Source organism: Pleurodeles waltl, chromosome 4_2 (genome assembly GCF_031143425.1).
Source record: "Pleurodeles waltl isolate 20211129_DDA chromosome 4_2, aPleWal1.hap1.20221129, whole genome shotgun sequence".
NCBI lineage: Eukaryota > Metazoa > Chordata > Amphibia > Caudata > Salamandridae > Pleurodeles > Pleurodeles waltl.
Genome location: NC_090443.1, coordinates 290,351,716 through 290,363,896, shown reverse-complemented (window position 1 = coordinate 290,363,896; position 12,181 = coordinate 290,351,716).

The following is a 12,181-nucleotide window of genomic DNA, read 5'->3' as shown; positions in this document are numbered from 1 at the left end:
CATGTAATCAGTACTTTCTGTCCAAGCCTAAAGAACACTGTGTTATGCTAGTTTGTGTTGCCCGTTCAGGCGACAGCTTCTAACATCTAGACACAGCATTACATCAGGACTGTCCTTCCAATACGGTATGATTTTATTATATAAGTGATGTACTTACCCGGGAGGGGCAAAGGGCATTTCGGCCATAACCATCCTGGGACGAATGCTGTCTGACATGCGGTTCCACTGGTGCTAATTACCAGCCCAGAAAGGATTGTCATCTCTACCGCAGGCCGACTCCTTACGCTAGCCTAAGGTATGTAGCTGAGGCTAATTCCTTAGATTGTGCTAGGCAGAATTTGCTTTATGCTAGATTGCAACCGTTTCAATAAATGTATTGAAAACTTAATTTGCATCTCTTTTTTCTGATGTTGTCATGCATGAGTTATATAACAAAAGGGTAAGATCTGTTTCCACAACTTCCTTAGGAAGTCAGTGACATGTTCAGGTTTTCACAATCACCTTCAGTCTGGGGTCCAGGTGAGGCACTGTGAGCTAGCCAGGAATGGGGCCAACAGTTTCTGACGTGTGGATGGACTCAGTCTCCCAGACTCCGAAGTTCTGTTGTCCTAATATACAGTCCTATTATCACAGTTGGAGCCGTATAACAGGTTTTCTTAATAAGAGGACTGGCTTCATTTCTTCTCTGGCCATAGTAGGTGTTGTGATTCCTTTGCTGCCTCTGGGTGTGGCTGGTTATAGAAATAGGAGAAATAGGAGCCATAACTAAATCAGCGTCAGGGGCAAAAATTCCCACTCTGGTCTGAGTAGCCATTTTGATTATTTTGACATCAGTAACCAGACGTAAAACAGCCTCTACAACTAAGTCTTTACCACACAGTGCCTTTACCATGCAGGTAAGTACCATGTAGGTAAGTATTTGTACCTTCAGCATGCATGCCTTCACCACGCAGGTATTTTTTTAATAAAATAATTATTATGTTATATTTTAAAAAAGAGTTTAGGTGCGGGTAGTAGTAAACGGATCTAAGGGTAATTTTTGGGTTTAGGGATGAGCTCTCGCAAAAGGCGCTAAGGGTAATCTTAGGGTTAAGGGTGGGTGGTGGTCCAGATAGTTAAGGGTAAATTTGGGGTTTTTGGGTGGGTAGTGGTAAAGGGAAGTAAAGGAAATATTAAGATTTACGAGTGGGCAGTGGTAAAGGCAGAAATGGGTAATTTTAGGGTGTAGGGGTGGGCAGAGGTAGAGGGAGGTAATGGTAATTTTAGAGTTTAGGGATGGATAGAGATAAAGGGTTGTTGGAAGTAAATTACAAATACATATGAGATAAGTTATTCAAAGAACAAAAAGTATCCATACTTACCTGATATATGCATCCTTACCATGCATGGTGAAGATATCTGCATGGAATAGACATACGTGGAAATTGCGCTGTAAAGATGCATTCTAATAAGACTATCCTTGACGGTGTTGCAGAGTACAAAGATGTGGCACTGTCTGTGTCTGCCTTGATTGTGTGCAGTCATTAACGTTTCCCAAAACGTTCACCTCACCCAGGAGCAAATCGTTGTCAAAAAAGGGTTTTATCAGGTTGCAAAGAAATCCTAGTATCGACATCAAGAATGCCATAGGAATCTAATAACAAGAACATGGCGTCTATGTCCAGTTTCCCCGTGGTGGCATCGGTACAGTGTTCGTCCAGACCAAGATGGAATGTTCCCTTGCGCTTAGACCTAGGCTATTCAGCCACTGGTGATCCGTACTGAACTGGCAGGCACTTGTTCGAACTACAAAGTGCTCATTTTTTGGCACTTAGGAGGAAGATGACCGGATTCTGTCATTCAACATAGTAATAATGTAACACTGGGCCCTGCCCCCATGGCTTCAGGTTTGAAAGTAGTGACTGTGAAGTAAAACAGAACCCAAGTCCATTAAGACATCTATTAGCACGGCAGGTATATGCTCATCTTTCCTTAGTAAAGAGCTAACTTGTGTCCCATCCTCCTCTGGTAATGTGTCTAAAAGTGGATCTGTGTCTTGAAAACGGCTGGCTGTCATTTCGAGAGAATGGCACAAGCATTAGATACTGTAACATTAGTGAGTGCAAAGGTGCTAATCCTCTTACCTGTCGTGTCCCATTACGGCCCAGCTTGTCTGGAGGCGTGGTACAAGAAGGGAAGGGTTTCTATGAAGGGAATGGGCCCCAGCCGAAATGATTAAGTAAAGTTTGCTCTCGCTGATCAGGATAGCAACAGAGTACTAAAGAGCTTATTTTTTTCTCTATATTTTCTCCTATAATCGATCGAGCATTGGTGTAGCTCGATCATTCATCTGTCTCTCTCTCTTTAAAATAAAGAAAAACACTGACCTTCTGAGAAGAGGTGTCTAGTAAATTAAACTTCCATAATGCTTTTAGAATAAAGTCAGCGCTGGATAGAAAAAATGCCCAGGAACCAAAATAAAAGTGGCCCCAATTAGCTAATCATATAGCTAAAAAAGTATCCCACATTGGCAAATAGGGGAGTTAAGAACTTGTAAAGACACGTTGTTCATGTGTTTTGCAAGCAAGGGGAGAATGTATGCATTTGTGCTTTCTACAGGCAGTGTTTGTGGTTATGTCAGGGAAATCAACAGTAAAAACAGGCCCCCAAACTTCCAGAAAACCACCCCCCAGACTTACCAATCAAACCAGCCCCTCAGCCACTGCCTGACTGCCCTGTAGGCCAGTCCGATCCTGCATAGAAACACACAATGTCAGGCAGCAAATCCCTAAAGTCACCAAGAGCAATTAAAGCACTCCATTCTGGTCCTTCGATGGACGATGGCTCATCTGAACAATCTGCTGGAGTGTCAGAATCTCCATTATGTGAGCCCAGCATTTTCCGTGTGTCCTAATACAGCCCAGTGTTCAAGGATTCCTAAAAGAACTAGGTAAGGAGCCCCATACTTTTCTGGGAAATAGTATTATTTGTTTTAAAGTTTTTTTACAGCTATCCATGCCTGTTTTACTGTAGAGTGTTTCAGGCAGCTTGGCCTTTTAAAGTGGTGTTTTTTTTAGCCGTGACTGTGTGAAATTCCTTTCTAGTTTGTGGCACAAGACTGCATAACCACCCCCCTCTTTTCTAAGTAAAAAGGCTACATGCATCTTGCAGAGTTTGTTTAGGAAACTGCTTAATCTGTTTCTGTGATTTAAATTGCTTTTAGAAACTGTCTGCTTCCCCTGTTGTTTTGCATTAAAAAAGCCGCATTTCAGAGTGCGCGACAAGCAGTATTTCAGTGTTTGTTTTAAACAATCTCTCCCTTACCTGGAAAATAGACTCTACTAGCTTGGAAGTGTGGATTCAGCCTGTCTGTATCCAAGGAGATTCTGAATAGAGCAGCAGCTGCCTCCTCCCTTCCCACAGGGACTGGACTTCAGTTAACTTGTCCCTTATATAAGTTCCTATCGGTTGTTGTAAATGTTGCTGTGATAGGTTGTTGGGGGCTGTTCTTTCTATTGGCTTAGGGACTAGGGCTGGGGTTGTGATTGGTAGATAGGGCTGAGATTCTGATTGGTTGCTGGTTCTAGGGCTGGGGTTGTGATTGGTGGATAGGGCTGAGATTCTGAATGGTTGCTGGTTCTAGGGCTGGGGTTGTGATTGGTAGATAGGGCTGGGATTCTGATTGGTTGCTGGTTCTAGGGCTGGGGTTGTGATTGGTGGATAGGGATGAGATTCTGATTGGTTGCTGGTCCTAGGGCTGGCGTTGTGATTGGTAGATAGGGCTGGGATTCTGATTGGTTGCTGGTTCTAGGGCTGGGGTTGTGATTGGTTGTCAGGATTAGGGGTATGAATGGCGATTAGGGCTGGGTCTACCATTGGTTGTTAGAATCAGGGTTACAAATCTGATTGGTTAGGGTTAGGGCTAGGTTTCTATTGGCCAGTAGGGCTATTTAAGCCTAGGACTCAGGGTGTCTCAGCCCAGGCGTCTCAGCTAAGGGCAGTGAGGACAAGGGTGGAGAGGACAAGGGAGGAGAGGACAAGGGAGGAGAGGACAAGGGTGGAGAGGACAAGGGCAGTTGCCTGTTTGGGCCTGTTTGGGCATGTTCTGGACTGGGAGGACCTAGGGTCTAGGTTCAGAAATGCTGCCCAATTCTCAATTGACCAGAAATGAACTTACTCCCTACACATCCATCAACATGCAAACACACTATCTGCAAAGACGTCCAACTCATGCATCACAAACTGACCACAGACAGATTGCAATGTCCCATCATCCAACACAATACCCATTAGACAACACATATACACATATCCTCCACAACTACAACAGTCAAACACCTGCCTTGTCAAAGCAAACATTACTCTGTCCACTCCCACTAACCCAACCTGCCATCACCCACACAAAACCACACTATACTTTACTTTCAGCCTTCCAGATACACACTCCCTGTTCACACAAACCAACAGCACTATCCTCTATTTGCTCCACATAGACCACCTTTCATCCTGACAATTCCTAAACCCAGCCTTCCAACACACCATCTACAAACACCCTTCCCCTCTCTTCACCAATTACACACAACCATACAATCCCCACACTCCACTCCACCACATATATTACCTCTTCCAGTCATCACAACTAACACAAACTCCTCTGACACACATCCATCCCCTCTTACACACCTCATACATTCATCTCCAAAACACATCAACACCCCCTGTAATACTCTAATTCTACTCACCAGAACTAACTCACATACAATTCCCTCACCGAAAACAACTACATCAATATCCCCTCTCACTATTCCACAAAAACAATACAGACCACACACATCAGCACATCAAATCAACACAAACTTTCATTATACTTATCGTCACACCCACTCCCACCCTCATGACTACACAAAGAATACAAGTCCCGTCCTATCTTTACCCCTACATTTTCACTCTTCACAAACACCTACCACAAGCACCCCAACCCAGCAAATTTCATTCACTCGCCTCTCCTCCATTGCACAATTTAGAGCCTTACATCACGATCCACATGCTCCTCCACCACCCCAGACCCATACTCCATCCACACTAAACAGACGCAAACAAAATAAACAACATGCCACTCTTAACAACCTTGCATCCCCTTGTCTATTACTTAATAAGGCTACCCTAGAAAAAACAGTACACTCTTCATGTCTCACTCAGCCACCATGTCCACCACCCATACACACAGACCCAACAAAATGCCTCATTAACCTGCTGGAAGAGGAACACTATATTGAAAAACAAGACTATTGTGAGCCCCACACAGTTATCACAACTAACACACCTGCTTCAAGCTCAAATTATACTGCTTACCCTTTTCCTAAACAAAACAACACTGCCACTAACACACTTTTCTAAGCTGCCAGCTCGTAAATGCTCGATCACTCTCAAAAAACAAACACCACATCTACGACCTGCTCACAGACACACAACCTGACTTACTATTCATAACACTATCATGGTTGGGAGATGACATGGCCCCAGTCATCCACGAAGCCCTTCCTCCGGGCTATCAAACCATCACACAAAACCGTATAGGCAAGAGAGGAGGTGGACTAGCTATTATGTTCAAACAGGCAATAAATCTCAGTAAAACAGACAACATTTCCATACAAGGTTGTGAAGCCCCCCCTTACCAGATGCCACACTACTCCAACTTCCTCCTGTAACTTTCCCCTCCTTTACAGACCTCCACCTAACAACTCAACATTCCCAGATGCTTTTCTAGATACAGTCTCAAACCTTATTACACTATACTCCAACCTATGCATTCTTGGGGACCTAAACATTTGGTTTGACAAACCCAATATGCCCCATCCAAAAGCTATCACCACTGGCCTAGTCGCAATGAACCTACATCAGATTGTACACAATCCCACACATCATCATTGGACACATCCTAGATGTCATTTTTGCTAAGCTTGAACTAGTTACTGTTCATAGTATCATGCCAATCACATGGTCAGACCACCATTTGATAACTTTCCAACATAAAACTCCACCACTGAACACACCCCACAACTAATTACATAAATGCACCTATCGACCTTAGAGCAAACTCAATTTTGATGACTTAGAAACACAACTAACAGCCAACACAGATCTAGATACAATTAATTCTGTTCCAAAACTTTGAGTGGCTACAGGAAGCTTTTGATATCCTAATACCACTCAGAAAAACTAAGCACAACAAAAGAAAACCAACACCTTGGAGGAACACAGAACTTAAAAAGATAAAGCAACAAATCAGAAAGTTGCCACGGATCTGGCTCAAAACAAACAACAGTCAAGACAAACTGCAGCTACACAGATGTAACAGAATATACAAATCATCAATCAAAAAAAGCTAAAAAAAGGTACTACTTAGACAGAATTCAAAATGCTAAATCTACAACCAAGAAATTTTATAAAATTCTCCATGAATTTCGAAAACTTACATGTCATCCCACTACTCAAGATTTCACAAACAAACTGGCAACTCATTACACAACCAAGGCAGACACATTGGACTCCTATTTAAAACTGAAGAAAACCATCAGCACCAACTCCTTTCCTAAAATACCCTCTAAGACTAAACCAACCCAGCCTCTACAGTCCTTCAAACAAATATCCCAAGGTGAATTTATGGATTTGGTCGAATCAAGCAGTCCTTCCGGTTGCCCTTCTGACCCTTGTCCACCACAAATACACATATTCCTGCCAGGAAAATGAGTTCTGACTATGCTATTGACACCACAAGCAGGACTTTGCCACCTAAACCATAAGAAATCATTGATGAAGGTCTCTATGCTTCTTTTAGTATTGTCATGCATGACTGAGAGAGATTCAAATGTCCATACTTTCATAACACATAGCTGTGCTGTCAGTCTTTGAAAGGTTTGGAGGGAAAAGTTAGCGCTGCAATCTGATGAATATAGTTGGTTTGCATGCAAGTCATCTGTATGGTTTTAGAAACATCTGAAAAAGGTCTAGAGCCCCACTGCCTGGGTCTTTTTGACGAGCTTTATTGTCTTAGAGTTCAGAAACTTCAGCAGGGCCAGTAGTATCAGTGGAATTGGGTGAGTAGCAGAAGAACATTTCTCTGACCAGTTTGTCAAAAAGGCATTACCCAAAGAACCTGTTCCTACATTCTGGAAACACATCTTGGGCATTTGTGGAGTTTTGGTAGGTATCGTACATGTTTATTTGCAGTAAATGCTAAACTGAAAAAAATAGTAGAACTTTGTCATAGAGGAGCCACTCATACTTTTCCTCGAACAACCTGGTAAATATTTCTTCTTGGAAATTGTATGCAACTGAAAGGTGGACCGCTGGTACTGGTACTGAAAGGTCGCCACAGAGTGGAGTATGAATCTGGTACCTCCTTATCTGTTCAGACGGTGCGTCTTGGTCGTACTGTCATCTAATTTAGAACTCCAGCCATCATCAAAGGTGATAGAAAAACTTTGAGAGGTTGATAGACGACTGAGTTCCAGAAAAATGATGTGATGCAACTTTTCTTTCATCAACTACAGACATTGAACAGATAAGCTGCTTAAATGTGATCCCTGCATGGGAGAGTCTGTGACAATTTTTTGAGCAAGCAGATCCTGAAGGAATAGGAATCTCTGGACAAGACGTATCCTCTTACACCACTATGAAAAGGATTTCTTTGCTGTCAAAGAAAAGCAGAGTTTGGCATACTACATTGTTCCTTTAGTCATTGCTGTTGAGGCCTCAAGGGTAGCTTTGCATTCTGGGCAATAAAGCTGAATGAGTTCATTGACCCCAGGAGAGAGAAATTTTAATGAGCTGTTGATTTCTGTCTTAACATGAGCTGACTACACTTTTTCCAAATTGATGACACTTTCTCCTCCAGAGAAATAACTTTTCATGTCTAGAGCTGTTCCTAGGTATAAGAGAATGAACTGGAGTGGGTGTACAACTTTAGAGACTGACTTGTAGACCCAGACACTGTAATAGGATACTGTGTACAGTCGATCCTGCTATACTTTGCCTAGACTGTGATCTTTGATGATCCAATTGTCTACGTATGTATGAAGATCCTTGGGCAAAGTAAGTATGCCTCCACTACTGCGATGCATTTGGAAATGGTCTGTGGTGTAGACTGCAGTCAGAAGGGGAGCACAGGTTACTGGAAGTGAGACTTCCTTACCCAAAATCAAAGGAATGTCCTGTGCTTCTTTGCTACTAAAATGTGAAAAAGCATATTCTGTAAGTCTGCAAAACACTTGCAGCCCAGTTTTCTGAGATGAGGGAATATCTAGAGCACATCTTGCATGAAGAACTTCTCATTAGTCATCCAGTTGTTGGCGAGTCCGAGATCTAGAATAGATCTGAACTCCTTGAAACCTTTAGTTTGAAAAAGTAAGTATGTTAAATATGTGTCTTTACCCTTTCAAGGAGATTGACAGAGTCTATGCCCACTTCTTCAGTAACAAGGCTGTCTCCTGGTGCAACTACGTACAGTGGCACTTCAGACTTAGGGGGTGATTCTAACTCTGGCGGGCGGCAGAGGCCGCCCGCCAGAGTTCCCCCCTCCAGAATACCGCACCGCGGTCAGAAGACCGCTGCGGTTATTCTGGGTTTCCCACTGGGCTGGCGGGCGACCGCCAAAAGGCCGCCCGCCAGCCCAGTGGGAAACACCCTTCCCACGAGGAAGCCGGCTCCGAATGGAGCCGGCGGAGTGGGAAGGTGCGACGGGTGCAGTTGCACCCGTCGCGAATTTCAGTGTCTGCAAAGCAGACACTGAAATTCTTTGTGGGGCCCTCTTACGGGGGCCCCTGCAGTGCCCATGCCATTGGCATGGGCACTGCAGGGGCCCCCAGGGGCCCCACGACACCCCATACCGCCATCCTGTTCCTGGCGGGCGACCCGCCAGGAACAGGATGGCGGTATGGGGTGTCAGAATCCCCATGGCGGCGCAGCAAGCTGCGCCGCCATGGAGGATTCTGCAGGACAGCGGAAAACCGGCGGGAGACCGCCGGTTTTCCTCTTCTGACCGCGGCTGAACCGCCGCGGTCAGAATGTCCTGAGGAGCCCCGCCAGCCTGTTGGCGGTGCTCCCGCCGACCCTCAGGCCCTTAATGTTGTTGAGTTGCTATGGACGTGCCTTGAAATGGAGGGAGTAGCTAGCTCACAAAATGGTCAGCATCCAGTTGTCACTGGTGATATTTTGCCAGTCTCTGAAATGCCAAGCTATACAGCCCCACTGGAGTGGAGTACAGAGAAGACAGAGCACTCACTGTCTGGCATTATGCAGTAGTTTTCTGACAAATTGGTAGGCTAAGGCTGGTAATTCTTGCTTCTGGGGCCACTTCTCTGGGAGGGTGTCTTTGACCTAACTGTTGTTGCTGCTGCGGCTAATACGACCATCAAGGAGATTAACCCCGCCTATATTGGTAGTAAAAGCGATAGTTTTGCTTGAACTAGGATTTGAAGACATTTATTTTCACTTTCAAACCTACAACTTTTAATGTTCAACCTTATATTTCATATGTTGCATCTCTTCTGCTATATGCTGACCAAAAGAGTCCAGAGTTAGAGTATGGGAGGTTCAAACTTTTCAACTGGGCATCTGGTTTAAGAGTAGTTAAAGGCAGGCAGGAGGTACTCCTAATGATAATAATACCATGACAGTAGCCTGACACTAAAGTTCCCACTGATACAATGGCAGCACTTAGGATCCAATTAAAGAGAAGACCTTCATGAGCTGCCTCACAGAAATCTTGCCTTGGGTCCTTTGGTAAATCATCAGCAAACTTCTGCAGCTCTCCCACAGTGCTCAAAAGAGCGGTTGCATTGGTCGCTTTTAAAACTGTAAATGCTACGCAACACATTTTGTTGCCAGCCACATCTATCATTCAGCTTCCCCCATCAGAGGGATCCAATGTTCCAGGAGCAGTCGCGTGTCATTTCTGAACTTATCATTGTTATGGAGTTGACCTTAGGGTCCAATCTAAGAAAAGCAGGGTCTGCTCTGGAGGCTAGTGTTTTTAGTACCATTGAAGTAGCATTGAAGTGGGTACTTTGATCATTGTTGGTGTGGGAAATGTTTCCTTTGCCAAAGCCTTGAAAAAGGGGTAAAAATATGTCTAAGCAACACTAAGGAGAAAGGTCTTGTTTATCATAGAAACTGCAGTTCGAGAGGCTTCCATTTCAATGTTGAGCTTACAAGCTCTTCCTACTTAGAAGTTCAGAGAAGTAATAATGCTGATCACCAACGAAATACTTGAGGGGGAACCTGTCAGAATTTGTTTTTGAGATGAAGAGGAGCAATCATTCTATGTGTATACATGTCTCCACATAGGAGATGGAGTCCTTCGCAGGCTGACGTTCGGAAGAGGCCTATCTGCATTTGTGTCTGCTGGAGGGAGAGGAAAAGAAGGAGGAACATTCGTAGACAGAGTTTGAGGCATTACAGCTGAACATCATGGAGAAGAATTTCCATGGCGGCGTGGCTGTACGAAAGTACCATCTTTCTTGGTATGTTACCCCCATTTATACCTGTATGTCAGTATGTTTTTGCCTGTCTCACTGGGATCCTGCTGGTCAGGACCCCAGTGCTCATAGTTTATGGCCTAATGTGTGTGGAATATATAGTGTTTGACTGTGTCACTGAAGCTCTGCTAATCAGAACCTCAGTGCTTATGCTCTCTCTGCTTTTAAATTTGTCACTATAGGCTAGTGACTTCATCTACCAATTTCAATTGGCACACTGGACTCCCCTTATAAGTCCCTAGTATATGATACCCAGATACCCAGGGCATTGTGGTTCCAGGAGATCCTTATGGGCTGCAGCATTTATTTTGCTACCCATACAGAGCTCAGACAAACCCTCCCACAGGCCTGCCATTGCAGCCTGTGTGAAATAGTGAACACACTATTTCACCGCCATTTTTACTGCACTTAAGTAACTTATAAGTCACCTATATGTCTAACCTTCACTTGCTGATGGTTAGGTGCAACGTTACTAAGTGTGAGGGCACCCTTGCACTAGCAAAGATGCCCCCACATAGTTCAGGGCCATTTCCCGGGACTTTGTGAGTGCAGAGACGCCATTACACGCATGCACTACATATAGGTCAATACCTATATGTAGCCTCACAATGGTAACCTCGAATATGGCCCTGTAAGGTGTCTAAGATCATGGAATTGTCCCCCCATTCCACATCTGGTATTGGGGAGCCAATTCCATGCATCCTGGGGGCTCCACTATGGACCCCAGTACTGCCAAACCAGCTCTCTGAGGCTTGCACTACAGCTACAGCTGCTGCCACCTCACAGACAGGGTTCTGCCCTCCTGGGGTCTGAGCAGCTCAGTCCCAGGAAGGCAGAACAAAGCATTTCCTTTGGGAGGAGGGTGTTACACCCTCTCCCTTTGGAAATATGTGTTACAGGCTGTGGAGGGGTAGCCTTCCCCTAGCCTCTGGAAATGCTTTGAGGGGCACAGATGGTGCCCTCCTTGCATAAGCCAGTCTACACCGGTTCAGGGACCCCTTGTCCCTGCTCTGGCGCAAAACTGGACAAAGGAAAGGGGAGTGACCACTCCCCTGTCCATCACCACCCTAGGGGTGGTGCCCAGAGCTCCTCCAGTGTGTCCCAGACTTCAGCCATATTGCTTTGCAAGGTGTGGGGGCACTCTGGAGGCCTCTGAGTGGCCGGTGGCAGCAGGTGACGTCAGAGACCCCTCCTGATAGGTCCTTACCTGATAAGGTAGACAATCCCCCTGTCAGGGCTATATGGGTCTCTCCTGTGGGTTCTCTTCAGATTTTAATTGCAAGTTTCCAGCAGGAACTCTCTGCAACTACTACTTCATCCTCTGACCTCGGATCAACTGCAGACTGCTCCAGGAACCGCTGTAACAGCAACAAAGTATCCAGAAGGGCTACTTTTCCTCTGCAACTACAGCTTCAGCCAGCAACTGCAACAGTTTCCACGGTGTGCACGCTCTGGGGACTCCCTGTCTTCACCCCGCACTAGGAGGACCAAAGGAATCTCCAGTGAAGTGACGGAGTCACTTCCCTCCTAACGCAGGCACCTTCTGAGTCGACGACTGCTTTTCTTGGACTCCCCTCCTGGCGACGAGCGTGCTTCTTGGAACACAGAGGTTGGACCCCATTGACACAGACTGTCCTGAGGTCCTGCTGCCCCAATTTGGAGGA